General features: G+C 39.9%; 1 long non-coding RNA gene and 1 pseudogene across 1 annotated transcript; both read left to right on the top strand.

Moving 5' to 3' along the window:
* The first annotated feature begins 3610 nt into the window (after positions 1–3610).
* LOC122147502 lies at positions 3611–11726 on the top strand. Its single transcript, XR_006161666.1, has 3 exons — positions 3611–3668; positions 11327–11380; positions 11606–11726. It is a non-coding gene; the product is annotated as an uncharacterized LOC122147502 (long non-coding RNA).
* Positions 11727–20813: 9087 nt separating this feature from the next.
* LOC122147552 overlaps positions 20814–27546 on the top strand; it is a 60205-nt pseudogene continuing 53472 nt past the window's right edge.

Here is a 27546-nt window from a genome sequence, read left to right as displayed (position 1 = left end):
TTTTGTACTTGAGAGCTCTCAAGCAGTTCAGCACAGACTGGGCATGGACTTTTGAGTTGTGTGTTGTCATAGTGACCGAGTCTAGATCTACACAGAGAAAAGAGATACTCTGCACCAGGGAGTGTTTGCCCTTTTCCCAGTTGACCTGAAGTTACAGTTTAAGCTAAATAGTCGAGGTCCACATCTCTGTATTCGCAAGCCAACCAACCAAACCAACAAAAATAAGCCAGTCATCTAGTTAGTTGAGAATGTGAATGCCCACAAAGTCAGCCTCTGCAACTTTCATAAAGACACAAGGAGACCGAGACAGCCTGAAGGGAAGAACGTTGTACTGATTTGCCTGACCTGTAAAGGCAAACAGTAGAAATGGCCTGTGTCTTGGAAGGATCGAAACAAGAAAGTATTCTCCAGGTCTATCGTAAACCAATCCTGATACCTGACACATGTCACATGTGTTTGAGGGTAAGCATTCTACACAGAAGCCTGTGGTGGGCCCAGTTCAGGACCCTCAGGTCCAAGATTGCCTGAGCCCCCCTCCTTTCTTGGGTACAATGAAGTAGGGGGACTGTACAATGAAGTGCTGGGAAGGCACAGCTGCCATTTCAGTGTCTGCCTCAGACTGAAACTCAGCCCCCGTGGGGACTGGATCCACTGAGGCATCTGCTTCAGATGGCTCTAGCCCACCCTCCGACTCTGAGAGTGATACCTCATCTTCTTCACGAGCGTCGAATGAGAAATTGAAATCTCAAACTCACCTGGAAGCTCTAATGGGGGGCACGACACAAATTTCCTCCATGATGCATCACATTTGGTTACACTTTATTATTACATTTTTAAAGTAATAATGTTGCTTCTTGTTTTTGTTTTATATTATATTTTCTGTGTTTACTGCATTATGGGTTTAGTGTCTTGTGTGTTTTTTGATGGAGTTTTGTGCACTGAACTGTTGCCCCATAATGCACTGTAAAAAATGATTTTTCAAAATCATAAAAGAAAGATGTTTTGGATTTTTTTCCATATTGAATTTAATTTACTTGCTGCTACTTGTATTTTTTGTAGTTTGACTAGCATCTGAGTAAAAATAGTTTTAAAATAATCCAGGTATATTGAAAAGCCATCAACATATTTTTACAGTGAAATTTCTGGCATCCATTGCTGCCAATGTTTTTTCTACAGTAACGTACTGTAAATACACAGGATTATTTTTACAGTAGTAAAGTAGTAAAAGTGTGTGCAGAGTATTTTTTTTAACACCTGACCATATGAGACAGAGATTCTGCTGCACATCTAACAGACTGCAGGAACATGAAGGTGTTACACTATGAGAGAATGTGCAGACAAACACGTGACTGAAACACAGATCCAGGAAACAGGAATCACCTGATTTCAGTGAAAAAGAAACTGAAGTGTAGTTGAGCTAATGTGTGTTTGTGTCTCTGTATTCATGCAGTAAAATGTCAGAAACCAGAATTTTCTCAGGGATGAGTTCTTGTGTTTCATTGTGTCTGGATCTGCTGAAGGATCCAGTGACAACTTCCTGTGGACAGTTACTGTGAGAGCTGTATTACAGACTGCTGGAATCAGGAAGATATCAGGAGAGAGTCTACAGCGGCCCTCATTGCAGACAGACCTTCAGTCCAAGACCTGCTTTAGCTAGAAACACCATGCTGGCTGAAGTGGTGGAGAAAACCAAGAAGACCAAACTCCTGCTGACTGTGACGCTGGAGCTAGAGATGTGCATGTGTGACGTCTGTACTGAAAGAAAATACAAAGCCGTCAAGTTCTGTTTGGTGTGTCTGAACTCTTACTGTCAGAATCACCTCGAACAACATGAGAGTTGGTTTAAAGGAAAGAGACACAATTTGACTGAAGCCACTGGACGACTGCAGGAGATGATCTGCCAGAAACATGAGAAGATTCTTGAGGTTTTCTGTCGCACTGATCAGAAAGTGTATATGTGTGCTGTGTATGATTATTGAACATAAAAACCACGACATTGTATCAGCAGCAGACCAGAGGACAGAGAAACAGGTATTTAAAACTAGACGCTAATGAAATGTTGCTGACAATCGTTTCATATGTATTTATATAGGCACCCATATTAACAGCTTACAGCATTCACACGTCACATTGCAGCAGAAATGAACAGTAGCTGAAAGAAAACTTTCACTGTTTGCTAAAGATGCACCATAAACCTTTATCAACACAATGTTTCTTAAAATGGGCCTTGATTATACTATTCACCCTGTTCTTTGACACAAAATATATATTTCCATCAGTCAAAAGTTCAAGCTCTGCTACACAGCAGAAACACTGTCAGTGTGAAGTTTCTACGTCTGTGTCAGTTTTCACTTTTATAATACTTACACTTGTAGTAATTCATGCTGATATGATGATTATAAACTGATCATCACTTCTGGAGTTTGAACCTACAGCCATTTGTTATCAGCTCCTCTTTTACTGGATTCATCTGTTCACATGATGATTTAGTGCAAGTAGTTTTCTGTGAGATTCGCTATCATCTGTTTGTCCTGCAGACGCAGCTGAAGGAGATGCAGAAGACATTCCAGCACAGAATCCAGCAGAGAGAGAAAGGTCTTCAGCAGCTGAGAGAGACTGTGGAGTCTCAGAAGGTAAGTCTGGAGAAGAAGAGAAGTTTGTCTCAGTTCAGACTCACTGAAGCTGAATCACTGTGTGTCCTAACAGCGCTCTGCACAGACAGCAGTGGAGGACAGTGAGAGGATCTTTACTGAGCTCATCGGCTCCATTGAGAGAAGCCGCTCTGAGCTGATACGACTGATCAGAGATCAGGAAAAGACTGCAGTGAGTCGAGCTGAAGGAACGACTGGAGCGACTGGAGCAGGAGGTCAATGATCTGAGGAGGAGAGACACTGAGCTGGGAGCAGCTTTCACACACACAGGATCACATCCAGTTCCTGCAGGGTAACACATATCTAGAAGAACAGGATCATAGTGGACTTAAGCAGATCCTGCTGTGACAGAGACTCAAAGAGAAAACATTTCATGAGTGTCTTTTTATATAATCATCAGTCGGACAATCATCTGATCATCATCTTTCTTCTGGAAGATATAATTAGCTGTCAGAACACCACTATAGCCACCCACAGTTCAAAACTTCACTAAAATTTCAGCTTTTTACCTAATTTTTCCTTCTGATTTTATTATGTCATGGTGAAATCAATGAACTTGATATTGCCAATTCTGAGTAACGTTCATCAAATTGGATCAGGTGATCCTCAAACCTGAAAAAAAGGTATTTTTTATTTGTGTTTTAGTAATGTTCACTAACATTGGGTCAGGTGATCTTCAAGTATTAATTTTGTTTTTTTGAATTTTTTGTTTTTGTAGTGTTCACTAACATTGGGTCACTGTCTTAAGGTGAGTTACTAAAGATCAGTCAAGTCAAGAAGAGCCGCACAAATCTGATGTTCCTGCAGGTTATTGGGTGAAGTGTGGAGCTGATGAGTTTGATTTCTGTTTTCTGTAGAGTCTCCAGTCTCTCTCAGCACCTCCTGAATCTTCAGACTTAAATGATGATCTCTTCAGTTCTCTCGTCTCTTTTGATGTTCTGAGAGAATCTGTCCATCAGCTGAGAGACAAACTGGAGGATTTCTGCAAAGAGGAGCTCAAGAAGATCTCAGACAGAGGTAAAGTCCTGGAGATTCATCTGCTCTCAGAAACCAGTCCATCATCATCATCTCATATCATGCAGAACATCTTAGTCTTAGAAATGGATGCAGGATAATGAGAATCACACTGTTCATGTCTGTTGATTTCCACAGTCACATTCACCTACATTGTTCCCAGGAAGAGGAACGAATTCCTGCAATGTACGTCAGTAAGAAAACAAGCAGAAAAACTCACTGAGTGCAGCTACATGAAAAGATCAAACAGATTCATAATTCCTGATTCTGATGTGTTTTATCTCCATCAGATTCCCACCAGCTCACTCTGGATCTGAAAACAGTGAATAAAACTCCTCCGTCTATCTAAGAGCAACAGAGTGATTACTAACACTGGCAGAAATCAGTCGTATCCTGATCATCCAGACAGATTTGATGTGTGGCAGGGTGTTGTGTAGCGAGAGTGTGTATGGACGCTGTTACTGGGAGATTGAGTTGAGTGGAGATTATGGTGTGTGTATATCAGTGTCATATAAGAGCATCAGCAGGAAGGGATGGGGTGATGAGTGTTGGTTTGGATATAATGATCAGTCCTGGAGTTTGATCTGCTCTTTCTCCAGTTACTCATTTAGACACAATAAGATAATGACTTGTCTCCCTGTAAAGCCCATCAGCAGGAGAATAGGGGTGTTTGTGGATCACAGTGCAGGAACTCTGTCCTTCTACGGTGTCTCTGACACAGTGAGCCTCATCCACACAGTCCAAACCACATTCACTTAGCTGCTCTATCCTGGGTTTTATGTATTTATTGGATCATCAGTGAAAACTGTGACAAGAGATTCTACCCATAATGCTTTGAGCTGCATGATGAATCAGTAACAGTAGATGTTATATAGTCTCTTCTTTTCTCTTCATCACATTAATTGTGCTTCTGTAAGTGAAATAACATGGCAGAATAAATGTGTGTAATAAATCCTCGTAGAGACAGCAAGGTCACTGTGTGTGTGAGTTGTGACGAGTCAGCTGCCTCCCCCCTAATTATTGGCATCGTCCAGTCCCTTAATAGCCCCCTTCACCAGGTTCCCGACAGGAGTGGGTGCATGAGAGAGGAGGGGCGCTGATATAACCAGGGCTGGCAGCCTGTGATGAGGCATACCTGAACCAAATGGAGCCTCATCATTTGATCTCAAATGACTTATAACTACTTACCCGCACAAATCAGGCAACCAACTTGACTTAATTTACACACGCAATTGTATTGCAGACAACATTCTGGTAAAACCCCTACATATCTCTGACCATTTCTTCATTACATTTAAACTACATTTTGCTACCTGTGTGCCACCATCCCCTATACCAGTTACTTTTAGAAGAAACCTATGCTCCCTTTCCCCCTCCCATCTTCCCCTGTTAGTATCCTCCTCTCTTTCCTCCTCTATTTCTCATCTCTTGATGTGAATGCAGCAACTGACACTTTATGCTCTACTTTAACCTCTTGTCTAGACGATATTTGTCCTCTCTCTTCCAGTCCAGCACGGGCTGCCTCCTCTAACCCCTGGGTTATCCGATGTTCTTCGTGAGCATCGGACCAAACTCAGGGGCAGCAGAGAGGCCATTTTCTCTCTGCTGCCCTGAGTTTTGTTCCGATGCTCATCAAATCAAAAGATCCATCAGACCCGAGTATGAATGAATCAGTCTTTGCTTTCATCTTTCTCTGCTGAAGTAGATACTGCCAAATCTTCATACTTCCACAACAAGATCAACAGCACTCTAGACACACATAATCTCTTCAAAACATTCAATTCTCTCCTCTGTCCCTCTCCACCACTTCTATAACAGCTGATGATTTCACCACATTCTTTACAGACAAAACCAGAACAATCAGTGGTCAATTCTCAGCCCCACAACACAGGACTTCAAACCAACCACACCTACTGCTAAAATTCCCATCTTCTCCCTTCTGTCCCCTCACTGAGGCAGTTGTATCAAAACTTCTCCTCTCCAGCCCAATCACCTCACACCTTCTACAAGAAATCTCTCCTACACTCTTAACAGCACTCACAAACATCATCAATACATCTCTCCTTACAGGGCACCACTTTCCCACTGCATTCAAGCAGGCTCGGGAAACCTGCTGCTCTCAAAAAATCTACATTAAACCCTTCACTTACAGATAGCTACAGACCTGTCTCTCTCCTTCCATTCATATTGAAAACCCTCGAAAGAGTTGTTTTCAAACCAGGTATCACTGTTTCTTTCAAAGAACAACAAACTGGACGCTAACCAGTCAGGTTTTCAGGAGTGGCCATTCAACTAAGACTGAGCTTCTGTCAGTCACGGAAGCCCTGAGGACTGACGAAAGCTGATTCCAAATCATCATTTTGTATTCTGCTGGATCTATCTGCTGCTTTTGACACTGTCAATCATCAGATCCTCCTGTCTGCCCTTTCATCACTGGGCATCACAGGGATTCCACTTCGCTGGTTTGAATTCTATTTCAATGGTAGGTCTTTCAGGGTGTCTTGGGGAGGGGAGGTATCTAAAGCACATCAGCTTGTCACCGGGGTTCCTCAGGGATCCGTTCTTGGACCCCTCCTCTTCTCCACAAACACGACATCACTGGGTCCCATCATACAGGCACATGGCTTCTCCTACCATTGCTATGCTGATGACACACAGCTCTATCTTTTAATTCAACCCAGATGATCCAATAGTAGCTGTGTGGATCTCAAGTTGCCTGGTGGACATCTTGGCATGGATGAAAGAATATCACCTACAGCTCAACCTGGTAAAGACAGAGGTTTTTGTCTTCCTTGCTACTCCAACTCTACAGCATAATTTCTCCATCCAGCTAGGTTCTTCTACAATTACACCATCAACTTCAGTTTGATGACCAGGTGACCTTCAAAGACCACATTGCAAAGACCACTGCTCGATCTTGCAGGTTTGCATTGCACAACATCAGAAACATTAGGCCCTTTCTAACGGAGCATGCGGCACAACTTCTTGTCCAGGCCCTTGTCATTTCTAGGCTGGACTACTGCAATGTTCTTCTGGCTGGACTTCCATCAAGCACAATCCAACCTCTACAAATGATTCAGAATGCAGTGGCATGACTAGTCTTCAACAAGCCCAAAAAAGTCCATGTTACACTTCTCTTTATCTCCTTGCACTGGCTACCAGTTGCGGCTCGCATCAAGTTCAACACATTAATGCTAGTATATAGAACAGCCACTGGCTCAGCACCCACCTTCTTCCACTCATTAATACAAATCTACATCCCCTCCAGAAGGTCTGAGATCCGCTAGTGAGCGATGCCTCGTGGTACCATCATAGAGAGGCTTAAAATCCCTTTCCAGAACATTCTCGTTCACCATTCCTGACTGGTGGAATGATCTTCCCACCCCTATCCGGAATGCTGAATTCCTGAAAATTTTCAAGCGACAGCTGAAAATCATCTCTTCCGAAGCTACTTGATTTCATCAAAAAAAGGTCTTTCTCTTTATTTATTCCTTCTGTTTCTAGCTTGTACTTATTTGAAAAATGCCTAAAAATTGGTATTACAAGCACTTCCTGTGTCTGTTTGCCTCTTTAAGAAGAATCACTTCATGTATCCCCAATTGTAAGTTTTCCTTTAGATAAAAGCATCTGCAAAATTACTAAATGTAAATGTCATTGCCGCTGTTTAAATTTTGAGCGCACCTCTCCTTGAGAGACTGGTCTCTTTCCTGTGCATGCACGGTTTTTGGCCGGGCTGTTTATCCCCGGGAAGCACCATGGGCCAAGGACTGTTATTCCCTCTCCGAGGCCTGACGCCACACCCGCAGAGTCCTGCTGAGTGACCATGTGTTTCTGTGCTTTTATTTGTGTTGACTGAAATCAGTCATTTAGTTTTAAATGTAGTGTCGCAATCTTTATTTTTACTATCAAAATGAATTTTCATGTTCATAAACTTTCAGAGAATGTTATGTTTCCTGTAAGCTGGGGTTGCTGTGCTGATTTCTGGACTGTGATGTGGCATAAATTCACTGTACATGAGCACATTTCAGGTGGTTTATTTTTGTTGCACAACAGAATGATAATATACATTCTGTAGGGCTAAATATAAAATATTTGAGTGACTTTTATTTTATTTTGGGTATTTGTTTTATGGGGAGCTAAGTCATATCTTTCTCCTGCTTCCCCTCGTGCACTTCATTATCATATGGAAGGCCATTTTCAACAATGAATACAAAAATAAAACCAGGTAACTTTTTATCACACAATTCTGGACTTTTTTTCATGGTTTGTCCTAACATTTATATAACTTTTAAAATTTGTGAGAAAGTTTGCTGTTAGCTGGAAAGTTACAAATGCAAATAAAATACTTTAAAAAATAAGTGGATATGCAGATGTGAACTATGATAACATCATTTATGATTTACTGTGTATCAGAGAGCAAATTCATGAAGCTTCTGCTCCACTTTATTGTACTTTTTCTTCACAAAAAGAGTGCATTCTTTTTAGGTCGTATAAGTAAGCAAAACAGGAATGCATGTGAATTCTTGCTGTGTAAACGGATGAGACGGCTGGTGCTGGTCGTTCAGTGAGTGGACAGACACACACACACACATTTGTTACTTAACCCGTCACTGGGGATAATGAGTGAGTGGGTCGCTGCTGTTTAACAAACACATTAATGCTTGCGGCCTTCAAGTCCTGAAGTGTCTCACAAAGTCTTTTCAGTGTGTTTTATAAACCAGTTCTCTAGATTTAAACAATCGCTCTATACTAATAAATCGATCTATACTAATAAATTAAAGCAAAGAATAATGAATGCATACACTCTGAAAAATAAAGAGAGAATGTGCAGACAAACACGTGACTCCAAACACAGAAGCAGGAAACACGTGACTTCAAGGAAAGAGAAACTGAAGTGTAGTTGAGCTGTTGTGTGTTTGTGTCTCTGTATTCATGCAGTTAAAAATGGCAGAAGCCAGAGTTTCTCAGGATGAGTTCTTGTGTCCAGTGTGTCTGGATCTCCTGAAGGATCCGGTGACAACTTCCTGTGGACACAGTTATTGTAAGAGCTGTATTACAGGCTGCTGGGATCAGAAGGATCAGAAGAGAGTCTACAGCTGCCCTCAGTGCAGACAGACCTTCAGTCCAAGACCTGCTTTAGCTAGAAAACACCATGCTGGCTGAAGTGGTGGAGAAACTGAAGAAGACCAGACTCTCTGCTGACTGTGACGCTGGAGCTGGAGATGTGCAGTGTGACGTCTGGAAGTCTGTACTGGAAGAAAATACAAAGCCGTCAAGTCCTGTCTGGTGTGTCTGAAACTCTTACTGTCAGAATCACCTCGAACAACATGAGAATTGTTCAGAGGAAAAGAGACACAACTTGACTGAAGCCACTGGACGACTGCAGGAGATGATCTGCCAGAAACATGAGAAGCTCCTTGAGGTTTTCTGTCGCACTGATCAGAAATGTATATGTATGCTGTGTACGATTATTGAACATAAAAACCACGACATTGTTTCAGCTGTAGAACAGACGACAGAGAAAAAGGTATTTAAAACAAGACACTGATTAAATATTGCTGACACTCGGTTCATTTGTGTTTATATCAGCACCATATTAACAGCTTACAGCATTCACACGTCACATTGCAGCAGAAATGAACAGCAGCTGCAAGAAAACTTTCACTGTTTGCAGAAGATGCACCATAAACTTTTATCAACACAATCTTCTTAAAATGGGCCTTGATTATACTATTCACCTGTTCTTTGACAAAATATATATATCCATCAGTCAATATGGAGAAACACTGTCAGTCTGAAGCTCTACTTCTGTGTCAGTTTCACTTTTATAATACTTACACTTGTAGTAATTCATGCTGATATGATGATTGTAATGATCATCACTTCCGGAGTTTGAACCTACAGCCATTAGTTATCAGCTGCTCTTTTACTGGATTCATCTGTTCACATGATGATTTAGAGCCAGTAGTTTTCTGTGAGATTCGCTATCATCTGTTTGTCCTGCAGAAGCAGTTGTTGAAGGAGACGCAGATGACGTTCCAGCAGAGAATCCAGCAGAGAGAGAAAGATCTCCAGCAGCTGAGAGAGACTGTGGAGTCTCATAAGGTGGAGTCTGGAGAAGAAGAGAAGTTTGTCTCCGTCTCAGTTCAGACTCACTGAAGCTGAATCACTGTGTGTCCTAACAGCGCTCTGCACAGACAGCAGTGGAGGACAGTGAGAGGATCTTTACTGAGCTCATCCGCTGCATTGAGAGAAGCCGCTCTGAGCTGATACGACTGATCAGAGATCAGGAAAAGACTGCAGTGAGTCGAGCTGAAGAACGACTGGAGCGACTGGAGCAGGAGATCAATGATCTGAGGAGGAGAGACGCTGAGCTGGAGCAGCTTTCACACACACAGCATCACAATCCAGTTCCTGCAGGTAACACATATCTAGAAGAACAGGATCATAGTGGACTTGAGCAGATCCTGCTGTTGCAGAGTCTCACAGAGAAACAGTTCATGAGTGTCTTATTATATAATCATCAGTCAGACTCTCATCTGATCATCTTCTTCTGAAAGAGATGCTGCTTACAAATGGCTTTTGTTCTGAAAATCTCTTAGGAATCATTTCTCTGAGCTCTTTCTTCTGAAAGATATCTTCTTTTTAGATGTATGATGCTTATAGCGCCACCAACTGTTCAAAACTTCACTAACGTTTTCAACTTTTTCTTCATCATTTCTTCTTCTGATTTATAACATCATGGGGAAATCAGTGAACTTGATAGTACCGATTCTGAGTAACGTTCATCAAAATTGGATCAGGGTGATCCTCAAACCTGAAAAGAAAATGTATTTTTATTTGCCTGTAACACATTGATGGATTTGACCATGAAGACCCCAAACATGAGTCAGGCTGTATATTTGCAATGCTTCAGCTTATTGAAACCAAACCAAACCTGAGTGTGTCTTAAGGATGCTTGTAAAGTTTCAGTGTCTCTAACAGCTCTAGCAGTTTATAAATTATTGGTCAGTCTAATCATAGCCTTTGAGCTGCCTTCCTGAACAGATCTACTCAACTCTACAATGACACTCCATTGATGTGCTTGAGCTGTTAGATGGGCATTTATGTTCTTAGCAGATGTTTTATCATCCAAACTATTTTCTAGAAAGTTCACAGAGAGTGTAAGTGTCAAATACTAGAATCTGTAGCTCTAATGGATTTAATGAATATGAGAAGCATGAAGCTGATGCTGTGAAAGTTGCTGGATTGAGTTACTAAAGATCAGTGAAGTCAACAAGAGCCACACAAATCTGATGTTCCTGCAGGTTATTGAGTGAAATGTGGAGCTGATGAGTTTTGATTTCTGTTTTTTCTGTAGAGTTTTCAGTCTCTCTCAGCACCTCCCGAATCTACAGACGTAAATGATGATCTCTTCAGTGCTCTCTTCTTTTCTGATGCTCTGGGAGAATCTGTCCATCAGCTGAGAGACAAACTGGAGGATTTCTGCAAAGAGGAGCTCAAGAAGATCTCAGATAGAGGTAAAGTCCTGCTCTTTCATCTGCTCTCAGAAACCAGTCCCATCATCATCTCATATCATGGAGAACATCATATTAGAAATGTGTTAGGAACAGATGCAGGATCATGAGAATCTCACTGTTCATGTCTGTTGATTTCCACAGTCACACTCACATTCACCAACATTGATCTCTGGACCAGGAACGACTTCCTACAATGTAAGTCAGTAAGAAAACCAGCAGAAAAATGTGTTCATGTTTCTTCCTGTCGAGAAGGAGTAAAGAAGAGTTTTATAACTGATGATGTAATGATAATGTGCACAGATATCTGTTCATCTGTACTGAGACACTGATTGATACACTGAACATGAAGAGTGCAGCTACATGAAAAAGATCAAAACAGATTCATAATTCCCTGATTCTGATGTGTTTTATCTCCATCAGATTCCCGTCAGCTCACTCCGGATCTGAAACACAGTGAATAAACTCCTCAGTCTGTCTGAGAACAAACAGAGTGATAGATAGATACACTGGCAGAGATCAGTCGTATCCTGATCATCCAGACAGATTTTGATGTGTATCAAGGTGTTGTTTAGAGAGAGTGTGTGTGGACGCTGTTACTGGGAGCTGGAGTGGAGGGAAGTGTGTTGTGTGGTGTGGTGTATATCTGTGTCATATAAGAGCATCAGCAGGAAGGGACGGGGTTATGATTGTTTGGTTTGGACGTAATGATCAGTCCTGGAGTTTGTTCTGCTCTTCCTCCAGATATTCATTCATACACAATAACATGCACACTGTTCTCTCTGTGAAGCCCATCAGCAGTAGAATAGAGTGTTTGTGGATCAGAGTGCAGGAACTCTGTCCTTCTACAGCGTCTCTGACACAATGAGCCTCATCCACACAGTCCAGACCACATTCACTCAGACGCTCTATCCTGGGTTTTGGGTTTTGTTATGTTGGATCATCAGTGAAACTGTGTTGATGAATCAGAATAGACTGGCAAGAGATTCTACCCATAATGCTTTGAGCTGCATGATAATCAGTAACAGTAGATGTTATAGAGTCTCTTTTTTCTCTTCATCACATTAATACTGCAGTGAACTTCTGTCACTGAAAATAACAGTCAGAATAAATGTGTGTAATAAAATCCTCATATAGACAGTAAGATCAGTGTGTGGTGTGAGTTGTGACAATCAATCATCACCGCAGTTTTAAAATGCAAGTGTGTCTCTCCTCTCCTCGGAGCCAGGTCTCTTCCGCGTGCATTAACGCTGGGTCCTCATTATATGGCTGATGGGCCAGAAGGCGGGGCACGTTTATTTTCCCGGGATGCCGTGGGCCCACGGAGGCCCAAGATGGGACCCTTTCCTTCCTGAACACTACTGTCCTTACAAACCTCACAGCATGAAGACATAAACCATCCCCTGTTTATTTTGAACACCCTTTCCCTGTGGACACTCTTATTCCCTGTTTTGGTTATTTTGGTTATTTTCTGTTAATAAAAGCCTCTCCGAGGCCTGACGCCACACCCGCAGAGTCCTGCTGAGTGACCATGTGTTTCTGTGCTTTTATTTGTGTTGACTGAATCATCATTAGTTTTAATGTAGTGTCGGCAATTTTTATTTTTACTATCAATAAATTTTCGATGTTCATAAATTTCAGAGACTTTTATTTTATTTTTTGGGTATTTGTTTTATGGGAGTTGAGCTCACATCTTGCTCCCCTGCTTGCCCTCAGTGTACTTCATTATCATATGGAAGGCCATTTTCAAACAATGAAGACAAAAATAAAATAAGGTAATTCCAACCTTTTATCTCCCAATCTTACTTTTTTTCATGTTTTATTCCTTAACATTTATATAACTCACAAGAAACATTAGTAAAGTTTCTGTGATAAAGTTTTGCTGTTAGCTGGAAAGCGCCTTAATGCATGCCATACATTTAAAAAATAAGGTTGATATGCAGATGTGGAACTGTGATAATATAATTTATGATGTACGGGTAGCAGACAGCAAATTCATGAAGTTTCTGCTACACTTTATGTACTTTTTCTTCACAAAAGAGTGCAGTCGTTTACGGTCGTATAATAAGCAAACAGGATGCATGTGAATTCTTGCTGGTTAACGGATGAGACGGCTGGGTGCTGGTCGTTCAGTGATTGGACAGAAACACCACACCACACACACACACACCACACACAAACACACACACACACAACAGACACACACACACACACAAACACACACACACACACACACACCCACACACACACACACTTTTTTACTTAACCCCCGTCCTGTGGATAATGAGTGAGTGGCTGCTTCTGTCAACGGATACAGTAGCTCCGGCCTTCAAGTCCTGAAGTGTTCCAAAAGTCCTTTTCAGTGTGTTTATAACCATTCTTTTTATATTAAACAATCGCTGTCAGATCTATCAATACTAATAAATTAAGCAAATAATAATGAATGCAACACTCTGAAAAATAAAGGGTTTTTTATTAGCATTGATGGTTTCTTGAAGAACCTCTTACATCTATAGAACCTTCCATTGCAAAAAAAAAGGGTCTCTTTAGAAAAGGTTCGTTGGATTTTAAACTTTTTTACACTATAAGAAAAAAATGGTTATTCTGTGGCATCACTGATGAAAACCCATTTCTGGAGTGGTTGTTTTTAAGAGTGCAGAAAAGGACGTGACTGGTTCAGACAGATGGACGGGTCTCATCTTCTCTCTAGTCCGCTGACAGACAGACAGAGAGACACTGGTCTCCATTACTGCTGCGGTGATTGCATTATCTCTTCCATTTAATGGCGATAACAACACCAATGATGATTTGCATGTGTTTCCCTCTGCAGCTTGTAAAAGGTGCTTCATGCTAATGGGTTTTAAAAAAGTCCGCGCAGACAGTTCACTGATGGCTGACTCTGATCGATTTTTGGTCAGTATCGCAGGGGACAATCCCATAAGTCCTGTGTTTGGTTTGAGCTGATGATGTCCCAGCTGACAAAAATGCATGTCTAAGAATGTTTTTCTAAACCGCTACCATTAAGTTTAAAAAAAGATTATTATTATCTGACTGTTCTCTAAAAAAATTTTAAAAAACTTTTTTTTTTTTTTTTTCCATTTTCTCATTTTAGCAAATATGGGAACGTTACTTTTTGAAAGTTCTCCTGAAACATTTTGAAACATTATAAACAAACACTTTTTGTGCAAATGGTTGGACCATTCCCATGTAACAAATTAAACATTGTTTTCAAAATGTTTCTAAAACGCTTAATGTCCATTTCTCGTTTGAAAAGTAATTATAACCTTACTTAAAAGTTACAAAAATGTTGCTTAGAATATTCTAATAACGTAATGTTTCCCCCAGTTTAACACATGTTATTTGAAACGTTATTTTTTTAATATTGTTTAGTGCCTTAAAGGTGTCCGTATCTCGTCGTGATTAGAAGGGTTATTTTAAAAAGTTCAAAAAAGGTTTCTTAGAATGTTCATCCAATAAGAAACATTTTAGGAATGTTGATTCTCAGAATGGCTTTCCCTCAATGTGATAAGAACGCTTATAGCAAATATTAATAACGTTTTTTAAGATTGTTTCCGATAAACCATTTACTTTAAGAACATTTTTCTTACCATGGGCTATAACTTTTGAGAAGCAGAGGCTCTAAAAACCAGACTTATGGTTTTGTGGCGAAACTCTTAATTACATTGCAAATGCAAATTTCCTTATATCTGGTGTCTTTTGAATTAGAACTCTAAACTATCCTGAAAAAAAGATTTAAATAACCTGGAGGGAGTTATGGATGACATGAGAGGTGGACCACCGTACCTGTGAAACCATGAGGGCTTGGTTAACAGTTGTATATGATGTGTGGGATGCAGGGCCGCTTGGCGGTGAGAAGAAACTCGTGTGCTTTCACACTACTGTGTAGCAAGAACTCAAGCATTCCGTCCTCCACACACTGATTATAATTCTGAACCGTCACAGTCAAAACATGACTAGAGTGATTCAGGGTTGTGAGTGCACAAGAGCCCAAAAGTACTGCTTGATAAGACTCAGCACACAACCTTACACCTCCACCACAAACCCTCAAAACACACGCGTCTGGGGCTTCATGTACCTGCATTCAGTCGTACACAGTTCTCACTTGATTTATCTAAAAATAACATCAGCTTGTCTCAGACGATTCCTTCTAAAAATTCTCTCAAGACGAAATAAAACACATGTTTAGTTAACACCGTGTCACAGTCCAGACATATAAATGAATAGTTGTAGTAAAATCTCACTCTTTTTAAATATTGAAATTATCTCTCCGTTGAATTGGAGGGACACAATTAAAAAAACATGACATGCTCATTCAGGAGATCTGAGTGTTGCGTAAAAATAATATGATTTGCTGCTACATGCCTGAAATATTTACACCTATGGATGAAATTAGGCTATGCGTGTAAATATGTAGTGATAATGTTTATTAACAGTTTGCAGCGATACAAACATAAACTGATGTTCACATATGAGTCTGTGCTCTAAATCTTGCAGTAATGTGTCTCAGTGAGATAGAAATGTAAAATGATCCAAACATATAATCCCAGTGATTTGACGAGATGTAAGAAATAAAAGGCGCCTCAGAAGATGTGAGATGTTTATGGACACGCTTGTGAAGATCAATTCCTCCGTGAGATAGAAAAGACGAGAATAGCAGAACATTGAACGTTTAAAGCTTCTGGAAACAAAACGCTCATCAAATATCCTGATGAATAAGAATTTGAGACGCTAAAAACATGATTGATGGAGAATCAAGTAAGGCTGAGCTGCTTCAGTCCAGTAATGCAGTTAATTATGGAGATATCATCTAACAGTATTGCAATCATCCTCATTCATTAAAAGCCTACAGTTTTTCAGTTTGATCTCAGTTTGCCGGGCTCGAGTGACAGGACTGCAGATTGAGTTAGGGTTTGCACGCAACACGGTAACACCGTTTGACCCTTTACACATACACTGAGAGGGTCCAGAGTGAATGCCACAAAAACCCGTCACTGGAGCACCGTGAATACAGAGAGCCAGTACTGATAAATGAACTGTAATTAGTCTCGCTCTCCATACTCTCTGATTTACCGGATTGGTAATTGTAATTCATTTGACATGTCAGTATTTCTTATTATATTGCTCTAATCCACAAACAAAATAATGCGTTTTTGTTTTTCTACAGGCAATCGAATGTGCTTTCTTGTGTAGGAAATTGTCACTTATGTGGAAGTTGTACACAAGCTCTTAATGAGAACACACAAGCAAATATGAGGATCACAAATACACCTCACATATACATGATTAACAATAAAAAATGTGTTTTAAGAAATGTTTTTGCTTAACATTTCCAGTAAGTTATGAAAGCATATAAATGAACGTTTCTGTTGCAATGTCGTTAAAGTAACATTTCATTTTATAATTTTGCCAACATTATGGAAAGTTACTTTAAAGTTCTCTAACGTTCGACTCAAGTGTCACATTTTATAAAACAGATGAATGAATGCTTGAACATTCAGAATTTCTATGAACATTCTATCCATGTTCTTTTGCTAACGTTTTAAACAATTTTTACCACCATATACTCCAAATGACCATTCATTAACATTACTGGAAGAACATGTTGTTCATAATACTTGTTAGATTACAATTGCTCTCAGGTATCAATCTAAGTTTTAAAAAACATTGTTTCGAAATGTTCTAGAACATTAAAATGACCAATTTTCTTTTTTTTTTGTTCAAGGTTACATCAATGTATCTAATAAACGTTTAGCTCAACTTTCGTTCACAATAATAACATTACCTATGTTGAGTTGATTAGTTTGTGATAGTCTAAGAATGTTAAAAATCTTGTTTTCTTGTTCTTATAACTTATTGATGTTTATAAAACGTTCTTAGAACATTCAGATAACATCATGAGGACGTTCTAGAACATTTTCTGTCAATTTTATGAAGAGTGTAGTCAAATAATAAAGTAGAACGGGTGGCATAAACTTACTTTAAGAATGTTTTATCCTACAAGAATTATTATAACATATAAAGTATGGTAGTTGGAGAACATTTCCTTCTTAGCTGGCTCATTTTCGTTGAAAATGCATGGACTGCAATTTATTTGATCAGAGAATTTGATCAGAGAAACAAAAAACAAACAGTAATGTTGTAGAAAATAGTAATGACCATGTACATAAATAATAGGGTATCCTATTTTAATCCCTCTGTAAACTGTAGCTATTTCTTGACTTTTGGTGTGCAGCTGACTTATGACAGCAATCATTACTCCAGGTCTTTCAGTGTCACACGATGATCCATCAGAAATAATTTGCTCATTGATCATATGCTGAGTTCTTATCAGTGATGGAAACAGTTGTTCTTGCTATTATTGCATTATTTTATTTTATTTCTTTTATTTATTTATTTTGGAAACCGTGCTATGTATTCTGAAATGTAATAAAAGTTTAATAAAGACACAGCAATTATTTAAAATAGACAATCTTTTCAACAATATACGTCGTTTAGCAGTCACTTTTTTATCAGCTTAAGCAAATCCTTTTGCTGAATAGTTTCCTTTCAAGAGAAAAAAAAGAAAGACTAACGAAGAAAGAAAAAGATAAGAAAGGGGAAAAAATCTGACCCCAAAAAGATTTTCTCGTTTGCATAAAGGGCGTTTTTTTAACTTTAATTCCTCAAATAATTCTGGAAAAAAAACCGTATCAGTTTCCAAAAAAAAATAAAAAATAAGTACAAAGATTAGGCATCAAAAAACTGTTTCCAACATTGATAATACACCAGAATATTTTGATTTATTGATGAACTGGAGTATGATGCGGAAAATTTCAGGGTTTGATCACAGAAGAATAAATTAAATTTGTTAAAGTATAGTCAAAATATAAAACCATTATTTTTAAATTGCAGATACATATTACACAATCATTACTGTTTTTTTCTCTGTTATTTCTGAGCAAATAAATGCAGCCAAGGATGAGCAGGAAGACGACGGCTTTAAAAAACAAACAAAAAAAAAAACAAAACAAACAATAAAAAACAAAACAAACAAAACAACACAACAAAACAACAACCAACAACAAAAAAAACAAACACCCGACAAGGTGCGTTGGTCTGTGTTTTTGGCCTTGAATATTGGTTGGACTACTAATGATCCTTTTGCTGCCTTGTTAGATGTTAAAGCAGAACAAGAAACAACCTTCGAAGCTGTGTGTGCAAGGACAGACTGCGCTGAGGTGCCGGGGCCCTCTGGCGCCCCAAAGAACAGTAAAAATTATCATGCCCCCAACAAAAGGAAGGAGAAAAAAATTACAGCTCAGCAATTATCTCCAATTCTGTCTTCATTTGGTTTGGCCTGAGACTGGGTTTCCAGGCGTTTAGAGTTTCATATAAATGCAGAAACATCACCATTTGAGATCCGCTATGTTCTAGTTTCAATGGCAATAGTGCTGTTTAAGCGTACGTTACCTCTTTTCTGGTGTTGGGTAGCGCAAATTAATTTATTGTGTATTTTTATTTTATTTTATTTAAAATACAAGATTTTATGTAGGTTATGATGTACTTATACCCGTTGTTTGTTTTTTTCTTTCCTTGCATTTCTAGACAATAATTATTTAGTGGTCGGTATTGTTTGATTCGGTTAACGCAACTAAAACGTCAGCGTTCGCGTGTGGATGACAAGGAATCTCATCTCCCCGTCATCCCCCTCTAGCGACTGGCGTCCACGCTTCTATTGGGCGGAAAAGTCCCGGCTTCGGCTGACGCGTCCGGTCTGCGGTATGAGCTCCAAGGAACAAAACCGACAACACAGACAAACACGAGTGAGTGGAGGAAAATGTTGTCACGGGAGATTTCAGGGATCGGGACCACTCGCAAAAAATGAAATAATGAAATACGGACAGAAACCGTTCACGAGCAGAGGTTTCGTTCTCTGTGGTGTGAGGATTGTGGCATATATGATTTGAGGACGGACGGCGCGCTGGAGGTGAGGTGTGTTTATTAGATATTTACCCGCGTTCTCTGCTATAGTTCCTCTCAGAGTCCGGCCTGCCGTACTACGCTTAAACGAGAGTGACGCGACGACGACGCGACAAACTTAGAAACGCTTCCAATTATGATCAACGCAGACGTCTTGCGCGGCGCGCCCAGCTGGAGCCGTCTGTGGTGTTTTGTTGACGCGTCGCGTCGCGCTCGCTACCGCTCTCGTCTCAAAGTGAACGGGCTTGTTTCAATCAGAAATAAACCGTTTTTAAAGAAACTCGTGCACGAGTTCAATAAATGTTTTTTAAATTTGAAGACAACGATGTCTGCAAATGCAACGGAACCCGGGAGCACCGGCTGTGATATGTGGTGTTTGTTCGTGTGTGTAACTGTGTGTGTTGCATGCTCAGATTCTTTGTCAACCGGGTCGGGCGGAGTCTCGGGTTTTGGGGTGTAGGGAACCCCCTTAGGTTGTTTGTGTTCAGCGTTTCGGAGTGCGTTGTTTGGGCTTGTTGTTGGTTCGATCGGGTGGTTTAAGGAATCGCAGCGCTGCGATTCCACGCGGCCCTCGCTGACTAATTGAACACGGAGGCTCCAACAAAGTGTTCCGATTTAAAAACAATGAGCGACTGGCAGTAGGTTATTCTTTACCACAGTCAAAACGTCCGCTAACTGTTTAGTATTAGAAAGAAAGTACAGAAAATATTTGACAGATTATAAAACTTGGCTTGTCACAACACTGTTTTTAGAGAAATCACATATTCAATTTCGTAATTTACAGTAGTAATGTGATGTGACCAGGACTTTGGTTGGTTTTATTTAGTGTATTGTCGACAGCCCCATGAATTAACATATGTTACATTAGCCGACTTCCGTTGTTTATCATTTAGCTTTTGGTGTCAATTACCAGCATTTGGGATATTTTGAATCATAAACATTTTTGTTGATAGCAGTTCTGATAAATATCACAACAAACATGTGTTGGGGCATCATAAAAATCCATTGAGTAACCGCCATATATGTTTGGTTTATTAGAGTATCATTTTCTAATAAATTATTTTGGGGGGCAATGATTTGTAGATCCGTTAGTCAACAATTCATTTTTGGGGTGTTGTTTGTTCTTTATCAGTTGCCAATGTCTTTTATCATATCACCACTATATTGAATACACCAATAAGTTTGGAAATGGGCAGATAAATGTCGGTAAAACTCATTGCTAAATCCACAACATACCAGGGACATCAAATGTAGCTCATATTCCAATTCTTCCCCAAAAAGGATGATAGCTAACGCACGAACGCAACTTTTTGAGCAGTGTTCGCGGGCGATTGCTTCTGGGGCACTTTCCATTTGAGTATTGATACGGTTAGATAGGAAATGTGTTGCTCATTGCAATTTCTCAAGGGGGGCACCCCGGATTGGGGGAGGAAAAAGGGCACAAGTAGCCGTAGCATCACCCTTGGCGACATTGGCTCAAAAGTTGCCCTGGGTATTCACCGCCTTAAGATTCACCTGAAAGGTTTGCTGACTCACGCAGCCGTTCAAATATTGATGTGTTTTGTGGTTTATGGCCTCACAGTCTTGGCTCAGCATTATGCATATGTAGGGAGGCGGGTCGGTTTGATCTTTGAATAATGTATGGGCCACAATGATTGCTGTATGTCAGGCCAAAGATGCTGTCGACGGTAGTAAGAACTCATCCGATAAGCAACCAGTGATGACCCTTAAAATGGGTCTTTTGTGCACAGGTATAAAGTCAACACGACTCTTTGATTTTACAGTCTGTTTTGCTGGATACATTTGCATTGGGATTACCGTGAGGAGGAAAGGAAAAATTATAGTTGATGAAAAAAGTTCTTTATACTGAAGGTGGGTGGTTAGAATGAGATGCGTGAAATTTCAGAGACCATAAAGGTGAAGTTATTATGAAAGACTTCAATTGAATTGTTCATTTGCATTTGTTGTATTTCACTTGGAAATGCATTTCATCCAAACCACTTATCTATTTGGATCTACAGTTGATATTTGATCAGTTAATTACCTCCCCTGGGAACATCCAACAACTATGAACCATAGCACCGCATCACTGGATGGCCAATTGGTTTGAACTACAAAGAATTATTATTGATTGTTGATAAAATGTCGTCTTGTATCAAATTCATGAATCACACTGAACAGTGCTTTGCACAAAAAGTTTTTGGCGACTGTTGCATCAAAGTATCATTTGCACACAATTTTCACATTTTTTTGGAGCCATTCATCAAAGTTAAGAGATGGATATTAAAGTTAAATTTTGATTGAAATGATTAGGAAGACAAACATGGTTTTTTCATTAATGCTTACATTTAAGCATTTATTAATTTACACAATTTGCCTGTATCCCAAAGCAACATGCATTACATCTTAGTGTATATTTGCGACCAGTTCATGCATTCCCTGGGAATCAAACCCTTGACCACTGTGTTTGCTAGCACCAGAAGTTTGAGCTGATTGTTCACTATAACATCTTCACTTATAAACCAGAGTGAATTGTCAGATTACATTGCCCGGCTTAATGGTGACTGTGGTGTTGTTTCAGGGTGTTTCATCAGTCTCCTCAGAGCCTGCATATGACAATAGCACGTTGCGATCTCAGGACACGGAATGGATTGATGGAGACACTGCAGTTGAGGGGAACTGAGAATTAAACCCGTTGACTCAACAGGAATTACCAATTCGAGTATGGGTACCAGTTCGCAGTCCACTGGCCGCTGTGTTCATACAAAGGAAGGAAGGGTCACTCAAAATCAATCATGTGATGATACGGGTGTCACTGAATGCCTTCTCAGGGGTTTCATTGAGCATGCCCAGTAACATCTGAACGCGCCCCATCTTGACCCGCCCAGGACACAGATCATGGCCCAAAACCAGCCTGCTGCAGGGCATACAGCCTTCTACTGCAAATGCTGAGTGTGAGGATCTTCCACAAGATCCAGCACTCGCCATCAGGAGAAAAACTACAGCAACAATCACAGCGGTGAGTGACACGGGAACCGCAGAAGCATCGACTCAACCCATGTCGGCGGGGCGGGGACGGGAAAGTAAACCGCTCGGTGGGAGTTCATGCTGGTCGGCAGGTCACGGAAGTGGGAATGACCTGCGCATCGTGTACGGAGTTAATGTGGGCCCAGTCTCGGGTTAACGGTGTCACAGCACATCGCAGCCTGCACACCAGCACAGCCTGCGGCTTCATCTGCAGGGGCCGAGGACTCGGACACAATGTGCTAGTGAGCCGGCTTCGTCCAAGGGCTCATATCTCAGATACTACGGGTCGGGAAACTCGTGCCGGAATACGAGGAGAACGTGAGAGAGCGGCGGGTCCCGAGCTCCTGCAGCGCGGAGGAGGTGCAAAACATTTCAGCGTTAAATAAGAAGGACACCTAAACTAGATGTCAAACCCAGGCGAGAGGACCAGTTCACGACAGAAGGTGAAGCAGCATTCGTTTTTGATGAATTCAGGAGCAGTAGATCTTTCACTTACGAGACTTTCAGATGAAGGTGAGAGGGAAAAAAAGGAGGGGTTGAAAGCTCAGTGCATTTACAAGCCTTAATTAATGAACTTCTGTATCATCATCAGTGTCTTGATCAAGACAACGAACCTCTGGTTACTCCAAAAAAGAAAGAGCGCTATTAATAAAAATAAATATAATAATAACACATAAAAAATGATAGAAAAACATGGAATAAAAAAAAATGAGATTTTAGAAAAAAATACTTCAGATTTAATAGGGTCCTAACAATTCACATTTTTGTGAAACTTGATAATGAACAATTGTTGGTTTAAAATTTTAAGTTTGTCATGATTTCCATGCCTTTTGAAATGCATTTTGTACTAAAATGTTTATTTAACTCATTAAAAAAGGCCTTGTGAAAAAACATTAAGTCGTCGGCTTATGGATACATTTATCAAATTAATTCCTACTGGAATCACTTTTGTTTTTTCAGTCTGTTGACCCGCATTTGCTGATTCCTGGAGAGATAAAAGGAGAAACCCAGAGTCTCCGCACTCGTGTGAAATCCTTTTGTCTGAGGTGTCACAAACCACGAGAACTTTGACACCGGTTTTATCCAAACGCGTTGAAATCTTTTCTGTATGGAAAGTATGCAAAAATAGTGAGCATATTTAATTAGATAATGTCTCAGTTGCATGCATTAATAACCATAACATTTCAGAAAACTTGTGTCGTAAACTGTCGATTAATCATCCATGGTGAAAGTATGTTGGTGTCTATTAGTTACAAAATATTTATACACTGATTCACTTCGTGCTGGTTTTGACGTCCATATAATTATAATATATTTTACATTCATTAATAGGTAATATATTGTTCTGTCATAATTACTAAAGTGTAAACCAAGATGTTAATTATAAATAATTTTAGGCAGTTGTCGTGAGGACTTGAGTTTCTGTGTGTATTTGATTATTTTTTTCTCAAAAGAAAAAAGGTGACAAACTACTATGAAACTCAGGCAGTTCAAAAGATCAAAGAGAGAAGCAAGATGCTGAAAAACCATTACGAGGCATCACACGTGCTTCACAGTGTAGTGCAGTATGTGAAATTCACTTCACTGTGATCCTCTCTGCATCGCAGAAATCACGTGTGATGTGTGGTGTTGTTGTGCGAATGCGGTGACCTCGAGGTGAAGGTCTCACCGAGAGCAAACACATGAACTCTTGTGCAACTCTACCGTTGTTGCTTGAAGATCATGTAGAATGAATTGTAAGAGCATGTGTGTTTGTGGTTAGATAAGGTGGAGATCAATTCCGAATTCTGAGTCAATTTACTCAATTAATGCAGTTCTCTCATCAACTGTTGCTAACAGTTCTGGGGTCAGTTATGTTTTTGAAAGAAGTCTCTTTCTGTCTCAGCAAGGCTGCGTTTAATTTGATCAAATATACAGTCAGAACTTATAATATTGTGAAATTATTATTACTAAAATTAAAGATATATGTTTTCTGTGATGATCATCTGTAGAAAGTGTCATTTATTTCTGTGCATTGCTGCAGCTGTATTTTCACAAAGCATCATTACAGACCAGTTCTTCAGTGTCCACATGATCTGCAGGAAATCATTCTAACCCTCATGATCATTTGCTGACTCAAGAAAAAACATTTCTGATATTATTAATGTTGAACCCACGTGTGCTGCATGCAATATTTCTGTGGAAACTTGTGATTGCATTATATTTTTCAGATTCACAGATAAATAGAAAGTTTAAAAAAAAAACAAGCATACAACTGTTATAAAATGTTTACTGTGACTTGTTCTGATCAATTTAACGCATACCTTGATGAATGAAGAGGATGTTTCAAGTTCAGTTTGTGTTCGGTGTTGTGTTGACTTCACAGGGTTTAGTTTGAAGGCCGGTTTTCAGTATGATCTGTCCAGACAGATGCAGAGTGAGGAATGTGGTGTTGTGGTGGTAAGGAAATGCACAGTGTGATGGTAAACCGAAGCCCATTGATCTCGGTCTGTGTTTTTACTGCGGTTCAGCAGGCAGGTTAAGTGCTTTCAGTGCTGATCAGTCATTGCAGGACATCTTCAAACATCGTAACATGTCAAGGAACAGATTTCAGAAACAACTGCGGTGTTGTACGTGACAATTTTGTCAGGTGCACTAAACGCTGTTCAAAGAAGGATCTGTTAATTTGGTTCAGGACAGACGGGGTTTATTGGGGTGGTTCAGTGGTGTAAAACTAATGAGGATGAACGGGTGGAGCTCAGTTCCCGTTCTCAGTCGATCTCAGAGAGATGATTCAGGCAGTCACTCTCAACTCTCTCTCTCTCTCCCTATCTCTCGTCCTCTATCTCTCTCTCTACGCACTGCTAGATGTCAGTGCTTAAGATGGCTATAGTGTATATGCTTTATGTTGTATGCTGTATGTATGTGGGTTATTAGTTTGTAAAGTGGTGATATTATGGACTCTGAAAACCTGTAAGGTTTTGTCTCAGTCTATAACGATGTGGAGTGACATGCTTCCACTACTAAGTCAGTGATGTGTGCCACTGCTGCAGGCAGATTTATGATTCATGTCTCTGTGGTTCTGATTGACTGCTACCTGGAAACCTTCCTGCTGTTTCTATGCCCCAGTGCATGCTGGGAGATTGCAGGCTACGTGGCGTCACGTCCACACACATGCAACAAACACACTCTGTCTCTTGAGGCGATCGCATGCTGTTAGCGTGTTGTGTGAGTGTGCCCGACTGAGACATCTGTTGGGTGATCGGACACCATATATCGTATCTAGTAATAATAGAGCAGTATATGACTGTCTTCATCTCTGCTGGGTTGTGTAGAGACAGATGAGATCAGACACATGTGTGCACATGAACCGATCATGATTACTGTACAACATGATCAGATTTAACAAACAAACAAAACCTCGTGTCAGTCTTCTGCTAGTGCTCAGGATGATGCGTCTCCAGCAGGCGATGATCGAGTCCATTTAACTGTGTGTGATTATAATGACAGGAAACCAAACAGGAAATGATCGTGGAACAAAACACATGGAGCTCTACGGGCTACGAGAGCTTCGATGAGAGCGAAAGTCATGAAAAATTGAATTTAAAACACAGAATATCTCTCGAATTGGGCCAGTTTTTGGAATAAATCAAACGTAGGGGCTGTACACTTTTGAAACTCCCAATATAAATCCATAGTGTCTGAATATGAAAGTTCATAAGCACTGCTGTTTTAATGTGTAAACTACACATACTGAAGCACATCATGGATGCATGAGGAGGACATGAACTTCACATCCAGAGCAGCTTTAATGCCATTTGAGGGAAAACGATCATTATTTACACATAGAAACAGAAGCGGTCTTCACTACAACTGGTCAAAATACATTTGCACTTATGGGAACTTATAACACAAGGTTTAACTTTAAGAAATTGGTGACAGAAATATAGTCTATTACTGTTGCACAGTCAGAATTCACTGTCTTGAAGTATATAACAATAACGGAATAATTTGAGTTTTTATTGTTGCTGTGTTGTTATATTAATTATTATTTAGAAATGTAATAATACATAGTATATTTATTTTAAGGACTAACACAATTTTTCTTCCATTAATTGAATTTAACACACGTGAAGTTTCCGGAGTGTGACGCACAACTTTGTGTTGCCCAAAATATATTATAACAAAATATATTAAACAATTTCAATGAACGCAATAAGAAAAATTAAAACAGAACATATATAACATTTTGGGGACATAATATAGAATAGTTTTTGGAAAACAAAAATACAACTGATTTCCTGAATAACTATCGAGAAATAACTTACTAAGTCCTGACAGCTATTAATATTATTTTTTTTTTTTATGTTATATGTAACAAAGAGAATATCTGCACAAATGTGACAGAGCATGTGTGTGTATAGTGTCAGGTTGTCCTCTCAGTGGGGTTGTTGGGCTGACACCTAGCTGGAGCGCTGACAGCTCTGGCCTCATGGCCTCTGTTTGTGGCTTGGTAGGATGCTCACTGTGGCCGAGGTGCTGTTTGCAATCGGAGACAGAGTATTCAGAAGGTCACAGCAAACAATCGCCGGCAGCTGCGAGTGCGCCGCCACATCACGAAGCCTCTTTCCCCGGGCCTCTGGCTTTGCTCGCCTGCTCGGCACGCCGGCACGAACAAGATAGACAAAAAGTTCACCAAACTCTTCCCAGGTGAAGATCTCTACATCAACCTCACCTGGAGTCTGAGTGTTAATAAAATCAGATTACCGCATGTGTTTACATCAATTAGTCCGATCACATCAGCATCTGAACTGGAATTAACAGACCTTGATGATTTTGAGTTGTGGTCTGGGAGTGGGCATCAGGGAGTCTGTTATTGTGTTATTTTTGCATAAAATGAATAATGTTACATAACTGCGTTTCCTTTTTTTTTGACTAATACAATATTGCGAGTGTGTGTTCAGTTGAAAAAACATACACAATCTCCCAGTGCTAGAAAGTAAAGACGTTGTTGTGTGTGTGTGAGTCATGAGAAGATCAGGCTGGATGAGTTTTCTAAGCCCCGCAGCAGGAAATCAGCAGACGATGTGTGAATATTTCTAATGAGCAGAGAGACAGTGAGGTGTTGGCATGTTTTATGTAGAGGACAGATAAAACGACGGCTCGACTGGTTTGATTTGGCCATACACGGATTCAGTCTGAAAGGAAAATACACTCCTTGACAGAGTTTGTTAAAGCTGTTGTGTGATGTTCCTAACTATGGACGGTGTTTCTTTTCTTGTTTTTTTTTTTTGTGCATCTCTATTCTTTTATTGTTTTTATTTGAGAATAAATCTCAAAGACAAGTTTTAGTTTTTCATAATATATTTCTACTAATT

The sequence above is a fragment of the Cyprinus carpio genome, chromosome A14 (assembly GCF_018340385.1).
Source record: "Cyprinus carpio isolate SPL01 chromosome A14, ASM1834038v1, whole genome shotgun sequence".
Lineage (NCBI taxonomy): Eukaryota > Metazoa > Chordata > Actinopteri > Cypriniformes > Cyprinidae > Cyprinus > Cyprinus carpio.
The sequence above is the reverse complement of the archived record's forward strand: the minus strand, read 5'-3'. Positions and strand labels throughout refer to the sequence as shown.